This window comes from Aedes albopictus, chromosome 2 (genome assembly GCF_035046485.1).
Source record: "Aedes albopictus strain Foshan chromosome 2, AalbF5, whole genome shotgun sequence".
Taxonomy (NCBI): domain Eukaryota; kingdom Metazoa; phylum Arthropoda; class Insecta; order Diptera; family Culicidae; genus Aedes; species Aedes albopictus.
This window is the reverse complement of record NC_085137.1, coordinates 464,393,495-464,420,590: the sequence shown is the minus strand read 5'-3', so window position 1 is coordinate 464,420,590 and position 27,096 is coordinate 464,393,495. Positions and strand designations below refer to the sequence as shown.

At 38.5% G+C, this 27,096-nt stretch overlaps 1 protein-coding gene across 2 annotated transcripts in view; it reads right to left on the bottom strand.

The window, feature by feature from the left end:
• LOC109407770 (uncharacterized) overlaps positions 1–17,249 on the bottom strand; it is a 38,985-nt gene extending 21,736 nt beyond the window's left edge. The window contains exon 1 of one of the 2 annotated variants that reach the window (XM_019680945.3): positions 16,425–17,249. The gene's annotated coding sequence lies outside the window, so the exon portion shown is untranslated. The remainder of the gene's footprint in view (positions 1–16,424) is intronic. The other variant, XM_019680946.3, reaches the window with a different exon arrangement.
• Positions 17,250–27,096: the final 9,847 nt, after the last annotated feature.

Genomic DNA, 27,096 nt, shown 5'->3' with positions numbered 1-27,096 from the left:
CCCAAACTTCTGTATTATGAGCCATAGTCCGACGCATATCGAACATTGAAACTATTCTGCATTCTTAAATCGATTTATTCAAATTTTCTGTTTTTGAAAGATGAGTTCAAGTTAAATTGATGCTTGCAGTTTTACAATGCAAAGTTCAAAAAAAAAAAAAAAAACAGAATACCGAAAATCTGGTAGAAAATTATCGAAACATATGTATATTTTTAATAGCATTGGTGAAGCTTAGCTATGAAAAAAAAAAACTGCTGAAAATCAGAACATAAGTGACTGATAAAATAAGTAAAATAAGTGTGTACGAATGATAAAATTAAAACTTTTAGAAGGACTTATCCAACCATCCAGCAGTACAATAGTTCTTGACATTCTGACCGTAAATATAGCGTCACTTAATCAGCTGGATCTATTCATAGGGCTTAAGAGTTCTGCACGAGATAAAACGAGAATAGCACGTGAATGCGACTTTGTTTTAGAGATTTTTTTTAATAACTGCAGAAGCATAATTTTTCCATCATATCTTCAAAGTCTCAGTGGGATTTTTATGATTTCTTTAATCCTGAAATGTGTGACAGAATTCCTAAATATCTGTGAAGAGCTCAATTTTTATTAGAAATGTACAAACTTATCAAAAGTTCTAAAGACACAAGGTTTACAGAAGCAGATTTCTTGGGTAACCTTATTTTTACAATTTTCAGAAAACGAAAGAAGGCTATTAATTAAAAAAAAGTCTAAAATATATAAAAGTAAATGTTCCGTAACGCAAGCTTATCGCAACCTTTAATTGGACACTTTTGACATAAATAAGCTTATCTCACAACGGAAGTGATAAAATGTATTTATTTAAAAAACTGTCCCAATTTCCTTAAGAGACTCTTTTATGGAAAAAAAATGTTGGTGGGTCGCCAAATCCTATTATAATCCAAAGTTGGTCGCAAGCTAGAAAAGTTTGAGAACCCGTGCTCTAGGTAGCATTTCAAGTGGCAGCTGTGTCAGCTTTTTCATTGCTATCGATGCCCGTATGCTCTGGTATCCAGCAAAGAACTATGTTTTGATCTAAGCGTACACAGCAAAAATTTTTGAAAATTACTCCTGACGTAAACAAATTTGACACATAAATTTATGCTCCATTTCACTGAATATTACATAAGGCAGCATCCATTTATTACGTAACGTATTTGTATGGACCGTAACGCTCGGTCATACTGCCCCTCCCCCTAGAGCGTTACGCAATTTGTGGATGACGCCTAAAACAACTTCTTGCATATAATGTTGAACACTAGCTTCATACTGAGAGACATTGATAGTTTTAGCTTTAGCCCATTTTTTGGTTATTATGCATAAATCTCTTGCTCATCCTCTAAGTTTCTTTCCATAGATGATAGATTACGACTAGATCTTGCATTCTTATACAGCAAGCATACCACAGTGTTATTTTTACACCAGATATTATATATAATATACCAATATACCAAAAAATATCGACGTTTTGAATGGCGCTTACGTCACTTTACAGAATTACGGCAGAGTGCAGTGGATACGTTTGCGTTGCGTAGACAGAATTTTGACAGTTAACACAAAAACTGTCAGATTAACGTAAACGCAGCCGCGACGTACCAATTCTGAGTCGAGCCTAAGTTCGAAGGAGCAACGGCCGGCTTCTGTCCGTCCTAAGGTTATGAACGATGACGTAATTTCATCCGCGCTTGCTTACTTGGATGCACATAAAAGGAACAGCTCGTTTGTTACAAATTTGCTACTCCTGGTACTTTTAAAGTTGAGCAAGCAATCGCTAGAAGCAAATTGGTAGTCAGGCCATAAAAAGTAAATTTTTGGCATGGATTTGTACATTGATCTTATGATTGAGAAATACACACACACAATACCTCACGGCTATAACACCGAGGTGAAATTGAAATGATAAATATGGAACTATATTTGCATGTTCAAAGAACTTAAAAAGTATTGAAGATACAACTTTATTTTTTTTTAAGAAAACATGTTTTTTCTCATATACAATAACTTTGCAGAACACTTGCAAATTCGTAAAAAAATATCTAGGAAAAGTTTCAATAACAAACTGATGTTTAGTGGTCGTTTACAGAAAATGATTCGTTTGTTGTGATTGTATGCATTGTTTCTAGCTAGATTTGATACTTTAACTTTAAGGCATTCAATTAAACCAACACTTGATCCGTTGAATTAAACAAATAAATAAATAAATTATGTATATTGTTAAACTTGAACAGAGCGGCAACGATCTGTTGTCACGTAATCATCTTTTAAAGTTTTTTGCAAGATTTTTTCCCAAAATCCTTCCATAAAAAACGTCAGCATTTGTAGAAATACTTTCTCTGATTTTTTTTAAAGTTTCTCTCAATGATTCTTTCAACGATTTTCCCAAGAACAGTCTTCGAATGAGTGTAATCAGATTTGTACTTTTTAATTCTAAAACTGATTACACTCATTCGAAGAGGGTATTTTGCTTAGAGGGTTCGAACAGTATTAAAAATTCAATATGCCATTTTCCAAACGTTCTTCCGGATAACTCACTGTTTGCTTCTCCTCCTTTGCAATTTCTTTTCTTCCTTCATTCTTTTATTTTCACTTCTACGTGTGTTCTTCTTATTTGGTCCTATATTTTCTCCTTCTTCGCCGCTCCCTTTTTCGTTTTCTCCGTCTCAATTTTGTCCTACCTCTGGCTTCTTTTTCGTCCTGTTCCATCTTTTTATTCTTCTCCAGCTCCATCAAGTTAATGCTGCGGTTCTGGTCCAGGATTCAGTGTTTCTCCCATTACCCTCGGCTTATTGATTCAATTCTCCTTTTGAAATCGAAGGAGAAGGAATTGATAGTTTTCTAGGTAGCGTTTCAAGTGCTGCTTTGGCAGCTGTATCAGCTTTTTCATTGCCATTGATGTCTGTATGCCAACGTATCCAGCAGAGAACTATCTTTTGATCTAAGCAAAGAAGTGCTCTATTTCTTGAATCCAGGGGTGTTTCGAGGATGATTTTTCAATTGCTGAAACAACACTTTGAGAATCGGTGCAAACCGTTGTTTGCCTTGGTCTGATTAGAACTGCTTAGTCTGCCTTAGAACTGCTTCCAGAATAGTATACCTAAGTTTCAGCCGAAAATTTCGAAAGCTCGAAGGGTAGAACAATCGAACTTCCAAGAATACGTCCACCAGCTTCTTTCAGTTTCCAACATATTTAGTTTCCCACACCCACAATCAGAAGTTTTTGAGCAGTATATAAATCTTTAATACCTGAGCCGAATACGTAACCCTATATGTACGTGTACACGTGTTGGTTAAACATCGCTTAAGAATGTTTATTCAACTAATTGTCTATGCCAGCAATGAAGCCTATCAAAGCTTGAATAATTTCTATCGCCGTGTTGCTTGATCATCATCAGTCATATTGGAGCCTATTAGTAGCTCTTTGTAAACCAAAACTGATAATCTACAGTGAGATTGGTGACTCTTCGGGCTCTTCGATCAACGCAAGTAACAGAACCAGCCGAATAACAGTTTCTTACGCTATAGTTTGCTTAAGAGAGGTTTGTTCCACTCTTGTACAGCAAAAATGTTTGTTGGGAAGTTTTTAAATACCCAAACAAGTAAGTTGTGTTTCGATTTGTGTTTCTCCCGATTCGTGACGGAAGGTAAATTACGTAACGCGAGTGTAGATTTATGTGGAAGCAGTCTGATGGATGCTGAGCCCGGTTAAGTATCCTGTGGAAGAATTCGAGGCATTTTCCTTATTTGCCATTTCATGTGTTCTAGTCTGCAGTTTCGCTGCCGATGAAGGAAAAGGTGAGTCTGAATGTTTTTAAAAGTGAAGTGTAATTATTAAGAGCTGCTGCACGACATTTATTTGATATTCAAGCCTATGCAACCGTGGATGCATTGTTAGACTCCTAATCAGCCATCATGTTAACAAAAGTAAACATGTTGAGCAGTGGAGATTAAGTGATACTTTTAAACTGCTAATCAACATTGTCCGCTGCAGATGAAAAAAACATTTCTAAGCACTATGTTTGAACTACTTGTTCCACTGTAAATTATAAGTGGAATAATGGCATCTAATATGCTTGAAAAAGCTTAGCTATTAATAAAAAAAACACTATAAAGCGTTTGATGGAAGATATTAAACAACTTTCAACTTTAGTTCGATTAGTTGTTCAATGTAAAGTAATGTTTTGAACAAAAGTGCTGTTTTCACTGTATGAAAAATTTATTCACCACTCTTGTTAAACTGCTGGCGCTTTCATAGAACCTCTGTTAAACTGGCATGCTGATTAATGGCTCTGAATTGATCCAAGGTTTCTTCTTCCTGCACGTCATAAAAAGTAATACTTCGGCATGGATTTGTACTATGATCTTATGATTGAGAAACACACACACACACAATACCTCACGGGTATAACAGCGAGTTGAAATTTAAATGATAAATGTGGAACCACAGACAAACAGACGTATCACTACACACCAAACGCTTTCATGTGCTGGTAGTTCATCGATTGGTTTTCGGCGAAAACCAATCGATGAACTACCAGCACATCAAATCGCGGTGATTAAAACAATAATAACATCAAACGCTTTCAGCAATATTTTGCTGATTTTTTCCGAGCTGAAGGGTCCAGCAAAATTTTTTGCTGAATTTTCAGCAAAGTTTACTGAATTTCAGCAAAATGTTGCTGGTGATCAGCAGAGTTTACTGAACAAATCAGCAAAATTTTGCTGAATTTCAGTTAAATTTTTGCTGAAATTTTTAGCTCGGCAAAATTCAGCAAAATTTTGCTGAAACCCTCAATCGATTTTTAGTGTGTACACGAACCAGTCTAATCAGCATCACCGGTAAGCCACGTTGATAAAATTCTTCTATATTTTGTTTCTATTCACTGAATTGTACTCCTCCATTAAATCGATAAACAGATTATGGGTCTGCAGGTTGTACTCCCCAAATTTATCGAGAATGTGCCGAAGAGCAAACGTGGACATCTGATCCGTCGTTGAACAACCCTCATGAAAACCCATCCCAATGCCCTTTCTTGTATAGAGAGCAAGTGAGACTATCCAACCAACTGGCAGAAAGTTCTTCCCGTACCTTTAAATTAACATGTTTATGAGTTGATAAGGCTGCTCACTACCGTGCTTGAGAAGTCTTGTTGGGACTTCACAGCAGCCTTGTTGTTTTTTAGACCTCTAATGGCTGTCTTGGACACGTTTAGCGTTGGAAGTTCCACAGCCTGTCGGTCGTCGTTGATTGTAATTCTGTATGTTGCTCTTCCATTTCCACTGTCCAGCAATACATACCTCAAAGTGCGATGTGGATTACCTAAGGAGCGGCGAAAGTAAACTAGTCGGCTCTTTCATTCCTACGGCGTTCTTATGGGAGTGACGTCATGTTTCATATTTGTAGACATGACGTCACTCTCATAAGAGTGCCGTAGGAATGGAAGAGCCGACTAGCTTCCTATCGCCGCACCTATGGGTAAATCCGCATCGCTCGAAGTGCTCTCTCCACCTGGCAGTAGGGTGGGGCTTATTTTGCGAAATCTATCTGGGGTATGATTTCCCAAGTGAGAAGTGATCTACCGGACGAAATAAGTGAGCTGTGCAAAAATGAGCGATTTTTGTTGATATTTAGAGGTGCCGCAAGAATTTGCTTAGAGCCAACAGTCTTTTGAAATAAAAAAAAATCAAACATTCTAGATACCTGGAATGCAAAATTTGACCTCAAAATTGTGATATTGCTGCTATGACATTTTTTAATAACTCAAAAACCAGTGAAGGTATCACAATTTTGAGGTCCTTTGGGGTTCTAGAATCATCGATTTAATCTTGAAAAGGTATCGTTTGAAAATTTAATTTGATTTTTTTAAATGTTGGCTTACTTAAATAATAATAAATTCCACCAAAATACTAGCGCCACCTAAAATAACAACTGAAATCGCTCATTTTTGCATAACTCACTTATTGCGACCAGTAGATCACTTTCCACTTGGGAAATCATACTCTGGATAGACTTTGCAAAATACGCCTCATCCTAACCTGGCTGCCACCATTGTTTTATCTGTCAACAAACTTCCATCATATTACGGAAAAAACCGTAGTTTTTCTCTGCACACCATTGATAGTTTCGCAAAACCTCCACATATCATTCTGTTTCATACTCTGAAGCCCGAACAATTATATTTTCCTCATGCTCTCTTTTCTTTTTGCTGTGGAGTCGTTTTTCGAGTACTCTTGCTTCCCTATATCGCCCTCTGCCCTGCCGATACCAGCATCCGGCTTCTGGCAAAACTCTAATCGTCCGATACCCACTGGCACTCCTCTTCGAATCACCTATTCGTAAGTCTTCTTTGAACAACGCCTGTCACCTCCCGCTCATCGCTTCGTGGATAGAATCTCACGGAGTGTTGAGATTTTCGCTCTTATTGATCCCAGTTATCCGCTCGTCCAGCGTCTGAAGGTAATCAGTTACCGTTTGCTGAAATAGGTACATGCAACACATCCAATCTATAATTGTTTAGTTGAATAATGAAGCTTTTTGGTAGGAAATTTGTATAATATTTACAGCTTTCCTCCCTGTCTCTGAGGACTTTGTTACAAGTTTTTTTTGTGTGTTACATTAGCAACTTTTCTGGAACCTCCTCTCCCTTTTAAGTTAACCACGTGGTAAATGGCGTGGATGCATTTTTGTTTGAGAGGCAACAGCTCAGTGGTGTTTAATACATTTCTGAAAAAATCCCTATTTTTAAACTATCATTAGTGGCAAACAAATTACATTGATCATTGTCGAAAGTTCCAGCAAAATGGTACCACCCGTAGCGGTTATAAATCTGGTACTGAATCAGTATCAGTATCAGTACTACAGATAGTTATCAACTTTAGGCTAATGATCATCCAACCAGATTACGATCAGCCAAAAATGTTATTGCGCAGTGATTAATCACCCACAAGACTTACCCACGTCATCATTGTCAAAATATCTTCTACAATGCGGATGTAAAAGGCTATAATTCTCGGATACTTATTCAAAACGACGTATCAACATAGGATTTGCGTGTATTATATGTCGTTTTGAAAAAGTATCCGAGAATTGTTTTCCGCGAAACTAAAAAAAATATCTCATTTAGTTTAACCTTCATCTGTTTTCGTGCACAGCGAGGCGTCCCCCGATACTACATGAACATTTTGCATTGCAACTATACACTATACTGTGACGTTGATTTCTCGCATCCTCAATCAAAGCATCGAAAACTGGCACTTTTGTGCTGAAATGAGTAATTAATATGTTTTATAGTGGTTCCTGCCCAGCGGAGATTCACGAGGTAACGCTAAATAATTTCCCACGTATCAGCAGCAGCATCTGCGCGTGGTCAGACCAGACAGACACGAACGACCGGTCGGTAGCTGAGGTTGATAACGTCATCGTTGCTAATGGATTGATTCGTTGCGGGTTTGGGATGCAGCATGCTCAATTTGACTCCCAAAGTTTAAGGTTTACCTTGTTTGATGACTAAGAATCGCGCAAACGTATGAACGGTAGAGTCTATCATGCTGATAAGTGGTAAAGGAAGTTGTTTGGTACAGCATCGAGTGAGAGTACTGCGACTAGTTGTTGCCCTCACGATTGTTATTTGCATGTATGCAATGCCAATCAGTAGCGTCTATCGAGGCACTATGTCTGGTAAGCAAACTCGCTACCACGTGCTACCGGTGCAATCAGCATCATTTGATCAAATCTCGCGTTTAGTATCATACAGGCGTATCTACAATGATCGATTTCTCTTCATCGATTTTCGCTTCGGATTATTCCGGGAAATACGACCAGTATTCGGATGATCTCTCGGTACATATCGGTAAATAACGACTAGGACTAGGTTCTAAAACAACAAAACCAACCAACAATGATTTTCCGGCCAAGTTATTAACCAAAGAGAAAATCGATGAAGAGAAATCGATCATTGTAGTTACGCCCGTATGATACTAAGCGCGAGAAATGAAATAGAAACACGGCGATGATATTATCTGTAATAGGTAACACAGCGTAACAAAAATTTACTTTTTGTCTGTCTCAAGAGCAAACTTATGTGTCTCCGAAGGATTTTGAACCGCTGAATCCGAATCCTTGCTCAGATTTGCTCTAACACGTCACAATTTTGAGCTATACCTCAATTTATAGGGCAAAATATGCGATTTTGGGCTTTTTTGACAGCAAGCCATTAAGCAAGGAAATATTTGTTTTAAGCAATCAAAAGATTAATTGGTCAATTAACATCCAAATTAACGACTCATGCAAAATATTTCGTTTTACCTAATCAAATTTGATAGTTTTAAACGATTTATGTTAGGTACGATATTTCCCATACAAGTCACCCTCCAAAAATTGCATGCAAGTTTTCATACTAACATAAAATGCTTAAATCTATCAAATTTGATTAGATAAAACGAAATATTTTGCATGAGTCGTTAAAATAGATGTTAATTGACCAATTAACCTTTTGATTGCTTAAAAAAAATATTTCCAAGCTTATTGGCTTGCAGTCAAAAAAGCCTAAAATCGCATATTTTGCCCTATAAATTGAGGTATAGCTCAAAATTGTGACGTATTGGAGCAAATCGGAGCCCAGATTCGGATTCAGCGGCCCAAAATCCTTCGGAGACACATAAGTTTGCTATTGAGACAAAAAAATGTTGCGCTGTGTAATTGAACATTCAATAAAATATCCGATGAGACACACTCAATTCAACTGAATTTTCTTAGATTGTTTTCAGTTCTGAGTACCCATGGGCTGAAATTAATTCTGATTGATACCCTATGAAATTAGTTTTTATTTTCAGTATTATAACATGCTCCTAACCTAGACCAGTTTTGGTTTTGGGAGTCACAGCCCCAATATTCTCTAAATCCGACCCTGGAGCTTCTTTCATATTTGGCAAGTTCTTATCCAGAAATCCATTACGATCACTCAAAGTAGTTACGCATCGATTCATTTGCAACATCCTATTCAGAATGGGCAATTAGAAACCGCCAAACAGCTCAATCGCGAGAGCAATCAACAACAGCCGTTCAACATCATCGTCATCATCTTCAACTGCGCCAACCGACGCACCGACCGACACTCGTTCGCTTTCCACGAATCAGTGTGTAATCTATACCTACGTCGCTCTCGCGGTGCTATAGCCTAGCCTTTGGAAGCGTATAGCGAAAACAAACAAAATTGAATGTTTGCCAAAATAATTCACACTTGTTCTGATCGTAGCAATGCGGTCGTCAAATTTTACAGTGTGCGTAGGAAGAATTTTTAAGCTATGGAGCTCTGCCCGTTTGAGCGGAGCAGCACCGCTCAAACATCAGAATTCTATGTAAGAGTAAGCAGGCCAGCATTTATTGGTGCTGAGGTCCATTGTTATATTACAACTCGAAAGAACAGCCTCTGATGAAAAGAAGGAAACGTTTCTAATGAGAAATCAACAGTTTGGCCGCCAACCAACTCTGCGACGATAGGACACTGCAAATTCGAAAGAACAGCTTAACTTTTTAAAGAAAGCAAATAATAGAAGTGGAAAATACTTTCAGTTTGGCTGCCAGTTAAACCGTGTATCAGTAGCTCAAAGCAGCCTGCGTTGAAAAAAAAAAAGTAGTGAATTGATGGTGAAACTGTGTCATCACATTCGAATGTATGAGTACAGCTCTACCTATAACAAACTTTTTGGTTACAATTTGGCATTCGTTCTTTCAGTTGATATGTTTTTTGGTCGAATGAATAGGAATCTTTTCTGTCATTCTCGCTCCTGAAACCGCCAGCCAGTTGACATGGTTGTCTCTACCTCGTACGCCATTACCCCGAAAGCATATTTTTGGAAGAGTTAGGTTGTGGTGCATAAATTATCTTAGTTGCATATGGCCAACTGATGTGGCACAGCAACAATATTTCCCATCGTCAAGGTCTCGCATCATCAATTTATAAAATAGAGTGAATTTGAGCAATAAATATACTACCAAAAACCAAAAACTGGATATTATGCTGAAGGCACATAGGTCTGAATGAACAATAATCCGAATGGTAACTAGACCGAATAAATGATTTCTGCACATTTTAGGTTATATTTTATTGACCGTTGAAAACAATAGTATAGTATAGTATAATATAGTGAAACGTCTGCTTGTATGTGGGTTTAATTTGTCAAAATTTTGTTCTCTTACACATATTTATCGCTTGCATTGATTTTATTTACCTTCGTAATTCCGGCGAAGTACCAAATGCTGGTTGTGCAACCCTGCCTCTCTAATGTGGTATAAGCCTATTTTCTAATTAACTGTTCCTCAGGTTATTAAAAAAAAGCCGTAATGTGATGTGTCGCATGGTTCATTTGGTTACTTTTGATGCGGTACCGGAACATGTTCCGGAGCACCACCGGGTCTCCCAAATATAGTCTGAGACATTGTCATTGCTAACGTTCATTAGGTTACCTAAAACACGATTAAATTTATCTTATGCATGGGTATAGATCACTCATACATTTGACCACTTCCAGTGGCCCTTCAATAACTGTGAGCCCTTCAATAACTGTGAGCACTTCAATAACTGTGGAAGTGCTCTAAAAATACTAAGTTGAAGAGAGGCAGGCCAAGTTCCAATGCGAACGTCGAGCCATAAAGAAGAAGAAGTTATCAAAAAAGCTGCTATTTGATGTTTTGTCAAACCCCGCGTATTCATCACTCTTTAATACGACACTTTTTAATTCGTACCCCGCTCATTCGAAATTTGTCGAATTAAAAAATGATCGAATGTCACAGTGTAATACACTGTAAATACGAATGATCCGATAGGACCCGCAGCGGCTCCCCGTGCAGCTTCTACTTCCTGAATTTCAAATTTGGTGCTTTCCGACACCTGATCCGTTTGGTGATCAACCGCAGTGAACTTCAGAAGCCAACAATCGTAAAATGAACAAGCTATCAATTCGTACCTCTACAATATCTGTAAGATTGGTGTTCAAAAACAAATCCTTCAATCTAAACAAAACTAAAATAGAGTTAGTTTATCGAAATTAAAGTTTACCCAGGAAATTTGACAGCAATCATTGTCGAATTGGCGTGGTTTATGGTACCATACGCATGGGTATGGTTCAATTTCACATTTTACCACTTACCGATTGTCCCTGATGTGGTCTTAGACGAGTTTCATGCAAATTGTTAATCAGTTTTCCTAAAAAGTCGTAAATTGATGTAATGCATGCATGGGTTTGGTTCATTTGTGCATTTTGCCAGTTCCGACGAGACACTCGAAACTGGTTCCGGAACACTTCCGGTAAATGTGGCCTTGAGACTATTTTCTTGCTGACCGTTCTTCGCGTTATCGAAGAAGCTGTTATTTAATGTGCTATGTGTATGCATTTGGTTCCGTTCTACATTTGACCACTTCCGTCGGGGCACCTGGAACCGGTTTCGGCACACTGTTGGTTTTCCAAAGTATGGTCTATGACTTTTTTCTTGTTAACCGTTTATCAGGTTACCTAAAAAGTCATTTAATGTGTCGAATTTATGGGTTTGGTTCTCCTTTACATTTGATCACTTCCGATGGGGCAACTGTAATCGGTTTTGGAACACTACCGGTTGTCCCCAATATGACCGGAAACTTTTTTTTGCCAAACCAAGATACCTAAAAATCCGCGACTTGATGTGTCGCATGCATAGGTTTGGTTAACTTTTATATTTCGCCATTTCCGGGGGGCACCCGGAACCGGTTCCGGATTACTACCGATTCTTAAATGTTCTGAGAATATGTTCCTGCTTAATGTTCATCGGGATATTAAAAAAACCACTATTTGATATGTTGCATGTGTGGGTTTGGTTAACTTTTATGTTTGGCCACCTCCGGCGGGACATCTGGAACCGGTTTCGATATGGTCTGAGAATGCTTTCCTGGTTACTGTTCATCAGGTTATCGAAAAAGCTGCGGTTTGATATGTCGCATGCATAGTAGCGTGGTTCAAAAAATCGTTTTTGCTCCACACCGCTTATTCGATTCGTAACCAGTTTCTATGCCTTCTCCCAAAATTTGAGCTCATTTGGTTGAAAATTGAGACTGCACAAGCCCTTCAAAGTTTGTATGGGAATTACTATGGGAAAACGATGTTTTTCATTCAATAGACCGTAGTATTTCCCCAAGTGTCCTAGAGCGTTAGTTGTCCCTTGGTACTTCTAGGTTACTCTATCAGCTACAACTTTGCCGAAGACCGCATCAAAATCGCATGCCTCATTAATTAGTTACCGATTTTTATCCAGAATCGAAATCTTCACTCATGATGGTTAAACTAATCGGTAGGCATCACTGCATTTTGCAGTGAAACATAGTAGCCATGATTTCAGTGTGCTATCTTTGGCGCCATATGCAGCAATGTTGCCTGCTGGGAAGCTGGAGGATCATTGCTAAAGTTTGTCCGGTTGGATACAAATTGATAATTAATTAATGGGGCGTCCTATTTGAATGCGGTCTTCGGCAAAGTTGTAGCTGATAGAGTAGCCTAGGAGAACCAAGGGTCAACTAATCCTCTAGGGCACATGGGGAAATGCTACACAGATCGAAAAAAAAGAGTGTAAAATTCTGTGGCATATGATGCACATAATTGGAGCGTGAGATATCACAGAAGTTTACATGACATATCATGTAAAGTTCATGAAATATCATGTAAATTTCCATTATATGTCATGTAATTCAGCATGACTCTGAGAGTTTACATGACATATAACACAAATTTACATGATATATCATGTAAACCTTGATAACATTAAGTTTACATGACTAAAATGAAGTTTACATGACGTGTAAATCTCATTATTTTTATCTGTGTATGGTCGATTGAATGAAAAACATCGTTTTCCCATAGTAATTCCCATACAAACTTTGAAGGGCTTGTGCAGTCTCAATTTTCAACCAAATGAGCTTAAATTTTGGGAGAAGGCATAGAAACTGGTTACGAATCGAATAAGCGGTGTGGAGTAAAAACGATTTTTTGAACCACGCTAATGCATAGTTTTAGTTCAATTTTATATTTGGCCACTTCCGATTCCGACAAAACCGGTTCAGATACGGTCTGATAATATTTTCCTGTTTACTGTTCAGCAGGGTATCATAAAAGCCACTATTTGATGTGTCGCATGCACGAGATTGATTAACTTTTATACTTGGCCACCTCCGGCGGGACATCTGGAACCGGTTGCGGAACACTACCGGTTCCGATATGGTCTGATAATGCTTTCCTGCTTCTTGTTCATCAGCTTATCGAAAAAGCCGCGGTTTGATATGTCGCATGCATGGTTTTAGATCAATTTGATATTTAGCCACTTCCGGGACACCCGGAACCGATTCCGGAACACAACCGGTTCAGATATGGTCTGAGAATATTTTCCTGCTTCATCAGGATATCAAAAAAGCCACTATTTAATATGTCGCATGCATGGGTTTGGTTAACTTTTATACTTGGCCACCTCCGGCGAGACATTTGGAACCGGTTCCGAAACATTACCGGTTCCGATATGGTCTGAGAATGTTTTCCTGCTTACTGTTCATCACGTTATCGAAAAAGCCGCGGTTTGATATGTCGCATGCATGGGAACCGGTTCCGGGACACCACTGGTTTAGATATGGTCTGAGACTATTTTTCTGCTTACCATTCATCAAGTTATCGAAAATGCCGTAGTTTGATGTGCCGCATGGATGGGTTTGTAGCGTTTTCATATCTGGCCCCTTCCTGGGGTACCGGTCCGGAACACCTAAATGGCCATAACTCTGGATCGGCTGGGCCGATCCGAACCATTTTTAATAGGAAACAATGGAACCAGATTCCGCGTCGAATTAACCGTCGGTTATTAATATCGGTTGAGGTTTAGTTCAAAAAAGTGATGTGAGTTTTGTTGTCCACACACATACAGCGTGAATGTAATTTACATTCACCGCGTGGAGAGTTGCCTTCACAGCTCGCTCACGACTTTGGTATACGTTTGCGACCCCAATGTTATTCGGCAAACTTTCAGATAAAACTACAAGGTTAAATTCATCCATACATTGTTTTTCGATAGCATGCTTCTGAACTGAGATAATAGCAAACGAATGTAAATCTTTGCAAATGAATGATCGCACCCTTGACTGGCACAACTAGCCAATGAGGCATGCCGTATGAAGTTTGAGATCCTAGGACTGAGCGAAGTCCGTTGGCCGAACTTTGGAGAACACAGATTGGCGTCGGGTCAAAGTGAACACGCTCCTCGCCACCGTGGAGTTGGTTTCCTGCTCAGCGCTCACGCCCACGCTGCGCTCATGAACTGGGAACCTATTAACGAGAGGATAATTGTAGCCAGATTCAGAACACGGTTTCGAAACTTTACCATGATCCAATGTTACGCGTCAACCGATGCTGCCGAATTGCAAGACAACGAGAACTTTTACAGTCAACTGAATGCTGTCGTGGACAAGATTCCGAAAGGGCGAATTCAACGCGAAGGTTGGTTCCGACAACTCGTTCTATGAGCACGTTATGGGACGCCAAAACACGAGGAGCCAAAGCCGTAGTCCGTCAGTGCTATTCGGCTGTCGAGAAGGAAGTGAAACGCTCATGTAGACGGGACAATAAAACGTGGGCGGACTTCCTAGCCGACAAAGGCGAGAAATCCGCAAACACCGGCGATATCCGTCTCCTACGATGTTTCACGTCGCCTTAGTGGAACTAAGATGAATGCTACGATGCCCGTGAAAGACACGTCTGGACAGTTACTGACCGACCCGGCTGACCAGTTGAAACGCTGGTTTGGAAACCTTTTTCAAGTGTCGGCCACGCCACCAACACACACGGGACAGGCAAAATTTTCACTTTTTAAAAAAGGCCATCAAATAAATATTCTCAAATTTTCACCGTAAGTTGATCAACTAGTTGCCTATCAATCTATTAAAAAAAATAATCTGATCATTATATTTTTTCCTCGTTTACTATTTCAAGTTAAGTCAAACGTTTTTCAAAGCAAATTGTATAAGTAATGAATGCCCAAAGTTTCATTGTATTCGGTTCATTGAGTCCATAGATATAACAGTTAAAAATTGGCTATCCGATAATTATGGCTTTTATAAGAATCTTTCTAACTTTATGTAGAACAGCCCGATCTTTCCCAAATTTGGACTACGGATAAACAACTTATAGTGAAGACTAGAGAGCTTTTGACGCATTTTTCGAAAAGTTACAGCTAGTTGACCATTTTTTGAAAATTAAAAATTTTGCCTGTCCCGATCATTTTGTCTTTCCCCTAGGGCCATGTAAGTTTGTCAGTAATTTTTGTAGTAAAGTTGTACTGATTTCCAGATATGTTTTGTTCACTTGTGACGACTTCTTCACTTTCCAACCTCTCCGGATTCTCGGATCGTACTTCGGAATAATAATTTTGTATTGGAGAAATAAAGCATTGCATTGCTTTCCTGAGGGTTGGCCAAAAAAGTTCGATCCTCTTACTCGTTTAGAAGTAGAAAATATTTGCAATCAAGTGCTGCTGCACCTGCAGCTGCTGCTACACCTCAAAAGCATGTTGTTATTTTTTTTTTCAACAACTGCTTTCGAGGGACGCTGTTTTGACTATATGTTGTCGTATATTTAGTAATATTAACTGTAGACCGGTATTTATTCCGATTGAATTTTTACTTTTTTTGAATTAATATTTACTGAACTATATCAGAAAAAAAAGATGTTGGGTATAACGAACTCAGTTATTTGCTGAAATTCTTTATGTTTAAAAATTACTGATTTGCCACCAACTTTCGGATTTACAGATCAAGCTCGTTTGAAAAAAAAAACAACGAATTCCTAAATCATAAATATACGTGAAACCACTAAAATTGTGTACCGCAGAATCAAAGGCAAATGTGCGGGTTTGATGTATTACAGCACCGATTTTAAATCAACTTCTTGATTTCTTGTAAACTATGTGCGTTGTAAAAGTAATCTATCTGAGCTTCACTAAAAAGGTCTTGAAGATATCCGTTACGTCACTAAGAATAGTGTTACTGAGAAACGAACAGTTAAAAAAATAATTCCATTCAAATTTCATGACGTCACAAACATTTCCATTTCTTCTGGTTCACATTGTTGGCCGAAAAAAAAACACTACTGTCAATGAATCCGTAACTCAATATAACAAGCTTGAAAATAGGTGATGTATCTAGCAATAGAATACCAAACTATCATCAGATTGTAAACAACGATTGTTGAGCCGCTTGTATAAACAGAACCACACGAAAGGTGGAAGACAGCGTCTCAATGACGATCTCTCATCAATCTATACAACGACCTAAGTCTAACTATCAACATAGATAGGTAGGTATATACTCGGAAAAGCGGTTGAAACTCACGAGAAAATCCCCTACCTTTTGCTCAAATTTTGTTTCCGTCGTCGCTCCAGTTCGGCAGGATACGGCTTCGCTTCAAGCTTTGCTACTGCTGCTATGCGTCCGGATACCCAGCATCCGATTCACAACTAACTGAGTGTGGAACAATGACTCTCACCACCACCGCCGCCACTGATGCTTGTATTCTGTATGCTTTTTTTCTTCAACTTTTTTTTTCTCGGTCTTACTGAAGGAACGAAATTTTCACTTTTAGCACAGCAAATTTGCACATTTATCATTCGATTTCATCTATTTGTCACATTCGTCACCGTCTACTCAAGCGTTGAGCTCCGCACCCAAAGCACAACGAATCGTGAATGTGACCTTTGGTATCACCATTATCCTTCAGATTTTTATCTTATTTTCCGTCTCCGACCCGGACGGAAAACCACTTCATGCCACGCTATGATTCACCACTGCTGCTACTCCTGGCGATTGATTTTCCCTTTTTGCACTATACTTTGACAAAGCAGAATTCCCCGCTTATTCACACTTGATTTTTCACCGTCGATGTAGAACACACTGAAAACACATTTAAAATCCACTCCCTAGACTGCAGCCCGCCAGCTGCTAGGTTTTCCACGGCAATTAACTGCACGGATTGGTTCGAACAGAATGAATTTTTCACCGACCGACCGTCGTCCTTTGGCGTCGAACCCATCAAGAGCGGTCATGGTCCTCCTCGGCGGGCGACTAGACTGAACCGCATTGCACAAAGGACATTCTCACTCTGAGCAGCGATGGGAGCTCCCGCTGCTACATAGGTCGTCGGTCGGGTCGGTAGCGTATCGCATCATTTCGGTCGGGGTCTTCCCCCGAGAGTTGAATGGGTTGTGCGTTCAACGTGGGGGGTTAGCGTTCTCGCGCGAAGAGAAAACAGAGCGAATTCGCTCCCCATTCTGGGTGAGTTCTGGTGTGATAAGGAAGAATTCGCGAACTTAGACGCGGGAGTACGAGAGTGAGTGGCCTATGTTTTTGTTTATGCTTGGGGTATACATATGCGCAAATATAGACGTGGGTATATTGCGAACTAGTTAGAAATAGTATTAAAAAGTAGTATTAGATTTGGCGCGTACAGTACGTTACATTCTATTTATTATTATTATTATTTATTTTTAACCAAAAATGTTGAAGAAGGGAAAAGCCCCTATGAGTGATATCCACAAACCCTCTTTATCTTTTCTTAAAACATAACAATAATATCTTAAAACTAATGGCTCACACGGCAGTGAACCATAGCAGAGCCGCAATTATGAAAAAAAAAATCAGGTCCAATCGTAAAACATCAATTTACTCCAGAAATCCAAGAGGGGGTGGGGTCAAGGGTCATCAAATTACTGATCAAACAAAATAGGAAATTCCATTAAGGAATTTGAATAAAAGTTCAATATAGGTTCATATTTCAAGCCCAACATATCCCGTATAGATATTGGAATTGGAAGACCTACTCTGATTATGCAATCAAATAATTTCCTCTTCGGTGCAATAAATCGAGAACAGTTTAATATCATGTGATCAATGTCTTCATAAGGAACACCGCATTCACATAAATTTGAATCTTGAATATTAATGCGATACAAATGGCTGTTACAAATACAGTCGAACTTCCATGAGTAGATGTTCCTTGACTCGATATCGACTCACGGAGGTAATTTTTTCCATACTGAAAAATAATTTCTGGATTGCTATAATGGTCCTTTCAAACGGATTCGCAAAGAATGTCGTTTCCATTACTCGATACTTCCTCCTCCTCCTCGATGTTCCCTCCAATATCGACTCATGGAGGTTTGACTGTATGAATGATTGGATATCAATCTTGAAAGAGTACAAATGAAATTTCTACTCCAAGATATATTTTCAAACCAAGGGAAATGATTTACTTTAGGGCAAATTGAATGACACCATCGCCCTTCATCACTACAATTCCAATTACATTGCCAAGCATTTAGATACTTGGTTGGGATGCGACTGGGATGATTTTGCTTCGGAATGTTGGCTTTGCAGTCTTTTGGGGGAATCGAAAACACTAGTGTATGATTTTTCCCGACGTTTCGGTCCGTATGGGACCTTTTTCAAGGGTTCAATCGGTCAAGGTTTCCATCTTGACTAGGAAACCTTGACCGAATGAACCCTTGAAAAAGGTCCCATACGGACCGAAACGTCGGGAAAAACCATAAACTAGTGTTTTCGATTCCCCCAAAAGACTGCAAAGCCAACATTCCGAAGCAAGCATTTAGAAAATAATTTTTCAGAATGGGAAAATATTCAGAAGGAAATATATCGCGATTATAAATTTTACCACGAGTAACTCCAAATTTTGCAAATAAATCAGCCTATTCATTGCCATAAATATTACAATGAGCAGGAATCCAAACAAACCTTATAATCAAATCCTTCAGAGTGCAAAACAAATAATATTTTTTTTAACATCAACATGATATGATGTGATTTGAAATTGAATTTGATAGTATTCAAAGCACTCAGACAACTGAAACTATCAGAACATATAGTATAAAAATTGGGCGGACAATCTTTGATCATTCTTCTTTCTTCTTCTTAGCGTAACGTCCTCATTGGGACAAAGCCTGCTTCTCAGCTTAGTGTTCTATGAGCACTTCCACAGTTATTAACTGAGAGCTTCCTCTGCCAATGACCATTTTGCATGTGTATATCGTGTGGCAGGCACGAAGATACTCTATGCCCAAGGAAGTCAAGGAAATTTCCTTTACGAAAAGATCCTGGACCGACCGGGAATCGAACCCGTCACCCTCAGCATGGTCATACTGAATACCCGTGCGTTTACCGCCTCGGCTATATGGGCCCCCCATCATCTTTGATCATGTTACAAGTAAAATACAAAGCAATGAGTTCTGCTATGAAAACAGAACACGGAGATTGTTATTTATGAAAATGAGCTGAAAATAAGTTATATATTCCAAAACCTGCGGTGCCATCAATTAGAAATTCAAATTTCGAATGTTCAAGCTTTGGTATTTGTCGCAATTCATAAAATATAGACAAGTCAATTAATGGTTCATATATATGTATGTTTAATTTGAAATCATAAAACCCATTCGAATGCACATATAAAAGATCTTGATTTGAACAGTGAATAGAATCCAATATTCCATTAGTAGGATTAATTTGGTATAACGACTCCAAGGTGCTTATGACTTGATGATTATTTGCAAAACAATTTATCAAAAATTTGCAATTTAGCTCCTGAAACGAATTTTCAGTGGGATAATATCAGAAAGAACTTCAACAGATTCAGTATGAGTGGAATTCATTAGTTTTAAACAAATTCTCAAACAACGGTACGGCTTCATCTCGATATCCAAAAACCACACGTAGTTTGTCCAAAGCAATTTTTTGATTTCCTTGACGGATTTGTATTTTTTTTAAACATCAGAGGAAATCAGTAAAACGTTTATGGGTCTTTCCTTTTTACGGAAGTAGACAACAAAAGGACCCTTAAAATTGGATGGGTAAACTTTCACACGAAAGGGTTTCACCAACGAAGAGGTTTCGGCTAATATTATGTTTTCTTTTGACCCCCCCTTCACTATTATCAGTTTCCATAATGAAATCTAAACAAGCAATCAATTAATCAAAATTGTTGTGAAATAAAATTATAAGCTACAGTAGGGGAGACTGGGGAGACTTGATCCCTTTTTCTTAATTTACCTAAACTGCCCATAACTGCATATTTGTAACATTTGCAGTTTTTGTCAATATTGAGTTAATACTGGGGGTCATCTCCAAATCATCATTACTTTCATTCGCCCAAAGGAACTTGACAAGTTTGTTCTACGAAATGTGAAAAAAATACCAAGTCGTTTTGTCTCATTATCAAATATTCACGAATGTAACCGCATAACAGTCACACTGGGAATACACACTGCTCTCATAGCGTACCGTCAATCATATTTTGGTCTAACTATTTTTTCAATTATTCGCCCAGCATAGAAGAAGAGCTGTAGAAGATTTCATTTCATAAAGATTCATTATGAATTTTTGGCAAATTTTTGAAATTTTGATCCTTTTCCATACTAACGCAAATTGCAAACTTTGGACTCCATTTTCTCCCATGCCTACTTTTGTCGAATGTGACTGTTATGCAGTTATGGGCAGTAAAACTTTAAGAAAAAACACAAAACTAGATCCGATTTCCATACAAAATGGCAGGTAAACATCTATTGCAAGTTAATACACAACATAAGGCCTTTAAATTATTGTTAAAGTTTTCAAAACTGTGTTTTTATGGAGGCATGTATTATGATGTATTTTTCAAAAATGGGTGACACTTGATCCCCCTTTGAGCACATAGTTTATTTAAAGGGAAAATAATTCCAGAGCATTCCTATTCATTTTCTTTTCGAGTTTTCTTGTATTTTCGATGAATATGGAGTGTTTGAAATTGTAAGATTTCCTTAAATTTTTAAGGATATGCTGTATTCTCAAAATGGGGAGACTTGATCCCCCTTTTCTTGGTTTGTACTAAAGTTATAATTATCTGACACATTTTATCGTTGAATAGACTAGAATTCCAAGTAAATAGAGGCCTCCGGATAGAATTTTATTTTTCACATGTATAATGTGTGTGTAATCCTCGAGGGATCAAGTCTCCCCATGTCACTGTTGTGAATTCTAAGCTGAATTAATTAAGATATGTAAACAACAGCCTTATTTGGATAAATAAGTTTGAAAGTATTTTATTTAAGCTATGTGCTGTAAAATTTTGACACGATTTGGTTCAGTTTTCACAAAGTTATTGAGTTTTTTCAGAATCGCCTAAAAGATTTCTGAATGACTGAAAACAAACCATCAGCCGTTAAAAAATAATGCAATGTACAATCGAAATCACTTGTAGCCAAAACATAGTCGTTTGTCCAGGAGTAGTTTTGGAAAAAATATGCTAGAAGAAAAATGTCTTTGATTCCGAGCAAATATGGGGGGAACAAGTCTCCCCAGGGATCAAGTCTCCTCAGTCTCCCCTAAAGATTGAAAAATTAAATAAATAAATATTATGCTTATGGTTTTGGGTAACACTCCAAAGTAAACTGTCGAGTAAATCTTCAACTTGCAACGAAATTCACGGCACAAATCCACCAAAATGCAATCCTTGGAAAGTTTGTTGGAAACTAAACTGCTGCTCTTCTCTCAAAAGTACGCAATCCACCGCACAAATCTGTCCAAATGCAATCCTCCAAAAGTATGCTTGAAAGCTGCTACTCCTCTCCTGTACCTGCACAATAGTCCAAACTTGAAAATCGCTCCAATCCTCTTTGATTTCAATCCTCGAAAACCTGCAATAAAATAAAATATTTGAGGCGCAGGAAAATCTGTCAAGTAGAAAAAGACCGTCTAGCCTGGTCAAGGCCTACTTACCGAGTAAGATAGACATTCTATTTAACAAATAAAGATGTTTTTTCTAGGCCAGAAATATCAACTAAATTATATATAAAATAGACGTGAAAATTCCCTGGGTGTTAGATAAGTTGTAGTATTCATCCTGGAGACATGACTGCATTCATTTTTCTTCATCTTCTTCCTAGCTCTATATTCCCACTGGAGCTTGGCACTGGCATAGCTGAGGTTTTCTTCTGGAAAGGTCTAGAGGAGAACCAAGCCGAGACAAAAACACAGTGAGGACCTGATTTTGTCATTCTCGGATAGCATTTAGGGCTGACAAAATCGGGACAATTTTTAAAATCAATTTTTTACTCTTAAAAAGGGCCCTGAACTCGTTAAACATAAGGGTGTCCAAAATGGGGAAAGGTGTGTTTGGTGTTAAAAAATTGAACTGATTTTTTTAAACTTTTAAACGCGGCCGCGTAAATGAAAACTTCATACAATTTCATCGTCTTATTTCTGCATGATTCGTCGAGAATTGTGAGACTTTTTTTACGCGTTTTTTTTTTTAATTTGAACTGAGTTCCGAATTGACTGTATTGGCCACTACTTCTGCTGTTCCGGAAACATGGAGTCAGGGATTTTTCATCAATTTGAAATCAATTTTAACGCATTATAATTACAATTGACGAACTACTTTTGCACCGCTGAAATCAACAATAATCGAACAATAAAATAACAAGTAGAGTGGGTCAACGTTGTATGGGAAAATTGAAATTTCATCGCATCAACCCGGAACAAAGCTTATTCGATCCATATTAGCGTCCAAAACAATTGTGCAAACTTGAAAGCGATTGGTTGCGTCCTCGTATTTTGCATTGAAACTGAAATTTGTATGGGATTTAGTATGGGAAAACTCACTTATTTGCATTTTTCTCATAAGAGGATTAAATTTGTGTTCAACTGTAAAATCGATAACGCCTTTGATGTGCTGAAAAACTTCGTCGAAGACCGCAAGGTGATCCGACACTTGTGATAAAATTTATAACGTATAGATTGTCCGATGGTGCCTAACATTCAACTTGTTTGATTCGCTGAGTCTATTTGTGCTGAATATAGTGTTTATTCACTTCTGAAAATTGTTCCTGTACCGTTAAGTGATATAAACTGAACATTATTATCTTTGTGTTATATCGTTAAGAAGATCTAGTGAGGGAATTCTATCGAGACCCCCCGGAACACTAACTGGGATCTCTACAAGCAAATTCTTGCGACCAAGCAACCTCTGCTGGACGAAAAAATAAGAACAGCAGAACAACTAGAAGAAGCTTCTAGGATGGTCACTAACAAAATTATACAATCATACTACGAAAGTTGTCGACAAAGGGAAAGAAGTTCAAACAGGAAAGTCCCTTGGTGGAACAACGCTCTACAAAAAAATAAGGAGGAAAGTAAGGAAACTCTTCAACAGAGCAAAAGCAACTTCGGATTGGGGCCAATATAGAAAGGCCCTAACCGAATATAGCACTGAAATAAGGAAAAGCAAACGAAGACATTGGAGATTCATGTGTGAAAACATCCAATACACTTCAGAAGCGGCCAGGCTTCAAAAAGTCCTTTCTAAGGAACACTCAAATGGCTTAGGCAACGTTAAGAAGGATAATGGCACATTCACCAGAAGTCGTTCAGAAACATTGGAAGTACTGATGGAAAAACAAACTGGAAAAATTTTCACGGTGGCAATGGTGGACTGGGCAACAAATTCCTTCGACCCTTTCAAATCTGCTGGAGAAGACGGCATTTTTCCGGCGCTAATACAGCACGGTACATTCCCAGTTGGTGGAATAAGAGTGATATTCATACCAAAACACGGCAAACGGGACAAAACACAACCTAAAGCATACAGGCCAATAAGCCTAATCTCAATTATACTCAAAATAATGGAGAAGATACTGGACGAGCATATCAAAGGCTCGTTTTTTAAAAGCTCACAAGCTAAATAAATTACAGTTTGCCTATTGCAAAGGCAAGTCGACGGTAACAGCCCTTCACACGTTGACACAAAAAAATAGAGAAAAGCATCAAATATACAAGGAAGTAGCGTACTGTGCATTTCTTGATATTGGAGGTGCGTTTGATAACGCTTCACATGCTTCAATCAGATCAGCTATGAATAAACGGGGCTTTCATGGCTCAATCGTTGACTGGATCACTGCAGCGCTGAGAAATCGATGTATTGTCTCCAGACTGGGCGAATCAACCATTAAAGTAAGTACGTCTAAGGGCTGTCCCCAAGGAGGTGTACTTTCACCATTGCTGTGGTCTTTAATTGTTGATGACTTGCTTAATAGTTTGGTGGCAATGGGATTCGAAGTCATTGGCTATGCAGATGATATCGTAATAGTGGTAAGAGGAAAGCATGATGAAATGCTATCAAACAGAATGCAAATAGCGTTAAACTACACTCTTGCCTGGTGTAAAGGAGAGGGACTAAAACTACTCTTGTAATTTTTACAAGAAAAAGAAATGTCAATATAAAGGCACCGTCCTTGGATGGGGTACAGTTGACATTCTCCTCCAGTGTGAAAGATTTAGGAGTCATACTAGATAAAAAACTGAACTGGAGTGAACATCTAGAGCATGTAGTAAATAAGGCAGCAGCTGCTCTTTGGGCCTGTCGGAGAGTGATCGGGGGCTAAATCCCAGGATAGTTCATTGGGTCTACCTGGCAATTGTTAGACCCAAAGTCTCTTATGCCTCTCTGAAGGGTGAGTCGATAATTATTGTGCCATTTTCAAACTAACGTAACTTTTCTCCTACTTCACCAAAATCTACCAAATTTTGCACAGTTTGTCCATATAGTCTATTGTTTACATAGAATGAATTGAGCAGTTATCAGTGAGATTTCGGTCGATATAGAATAAATTTAGTAAACAGTTCTAAAAAGGATGTTGTACAATCATATGCTAAAATCTAAAATCATGGTATCGCGCCTTGGAACAATTAATGATTATACATTATCGGATCATCTTAATGTTCGTCAATAGGTTTCAGGAACGGTTGTAATTGAAACATAAGCTTGGAGCTGGGTGAAAACCAGGCACGATGCGCATAAACAAACCAGAGAGCTTTATTTATTTATTTCAAGTGGAGCCTGAACATGTCCACATTAAGGTGGCCCACACTTATATGAAAAACAAAAATTTCGCAAAATGGCAAGTCTTACCTCCTCAATCAGTTGTTTTGGACTCCCAGAAGATACGTTCAAAATTTTAGCAAAATCGGTTGAGCCTAAGGGGGCGCTCAAAACGCTTGAAGTTTGTATGGGAAAACTTGGCCAAATGTATGCAGAAATTTTAAGTTTTCGAATTTTGCCGCTAGGTGGCGCTGTAAGCGTTCAATATTCAAACCCTTTGGTATTATTGTAAGTGACTATATGCCAAACAACTTTGTCGAAGACCGCAAAGTGATCCAACGTCTGTGAAAAAAGTTACACCCTAGGAAAAGTGAGGATAAACTTAATTGTTATTTTTCCAATACATGTAAAGGAATAATATCAATAATGAAATCTCAATACTTTGCCTCACTTTGCCTAGGGTATAACTTTTTTCACAGCCGTCGGATCACTTCGCGGTCTTCGACAAAGTTCTTTGGCATATAGTCACCTACAATAATTCCAAAGGGTTTGATTATTGAACGCTCACAGCGCCACCTAGCGGCAAAATTCGAAAACTTAAAATTTCTGCATACATTTGGCCAAGTTTTCCCATACAAACTTCAAGCGTTTTGAGCGCCCCCTTAGGCTCAACCGATTTTTCTCAAATTTTGAACGTAGCTTCTGGGAGTCTAAAACAACTGATTTAGGAGGTAAGACTTGGTATTTTTCGAAATTTTTGTTTTTCATATAAGTGTGAGCCACCCTAGTCCACATGGAGGGCGTTAATTGGAAATGTCGTAAATTTCACTAAAACGCATCCTGAATTTGAACCTATACCAAAAAGTTGAAATACATACATATACTAAACTACTGTAAAAATTTGGTTTCATTTCGTTAACTGTAGACAATTTGCGAATCAGTTGAAGGTAGGGTGGCACAATAATTAACGACTCACCCTTTAGTCTGGTGGCCTAAAACCAACACCAAAACAGCTCAACGAGTGCTGGCTAAACTTCAATGTTTAGCAACATTGTCAATAACAGGAGCTATTCGAAGTACTCCTGGTTCAACACTAGATGCCTTAATGCATCTGCTACCCTCGCACCAATTTGTGCAACTAGAGGCGAAGAAAAGTGTCTTGAAGTTAAAAAGATACAAGAACATCTTAGAAGGCGATCTAACAGGACACTTGGAAATCTTAACCAATGTTACTGTAAATCCACTAGTAATACAAAATGAAGACTGGATGGAACCAAAATTCATCTTAAATATACCATACAAAGTTTCGATTGATGATCGGAGCGTATGGGAATCAGGAGGACCAACGGTTCGACCAGGATCTATTGTATTCTATACGGATGGATCGAAAATGAGTGATAGAACTGGGACTGGAGTATATGGACCCAGGAATAAACTCGCCATACCAATGGGTAAATGGCCAACGGTGTTCCAAGCTGAAATTCAAACTATTTTGGAAAGCGCTGCCATCTGTCTTAAAAGAAAATATAGACATGCAAATATCTATATCTTTTCAGACAGTCAGGACTCAGGCAGCTTTAAAGGCATTACACTACTGAAGGAACTGGCTGGAAGGAATACTGTAAAATTATTCTGGGTACCAGGTCATTGTGGAATTGCAGGCAACGAAATTGCGGACCAGCTAGCTAGGGACGGATCTCTGGGTACCTTGTATGGACCGGAACCCTTTTGTGGAGTATCAGCAAGTGCTCTATCGATGGAGCTGAATGGGAGAAACAGAGCGTAGGAGCAAACTGGCATACTGCACCTGGAATATCCCAGTCAAAGAGATTCATCGTGCCAAGCGTGAAAAACACGAACACACTACTGAAACTTAGTAAACGCGAATTAAGTGTGTACACAGGATTTTTAACCGGGCACTGCCCATTTCGACACTTTCTATTGAAGCTCAAGAAGATTCAATCAGAAGAATGTCGGTTCTGTGGTTTCAACTCTGAAACCTCGGAACATCTACTTTGTGAGTGTAGTTTTCTCTTTAAGACGAGAGAACGTTATTTCGGTGGATGCATCATGTATCCCCGAGATATCTGGTGGAATATAAATCCCAAGAAGGTAGTGGCCTCCATTTTGGAAGCTATTCCAGACTGGGGTTTAATGCAG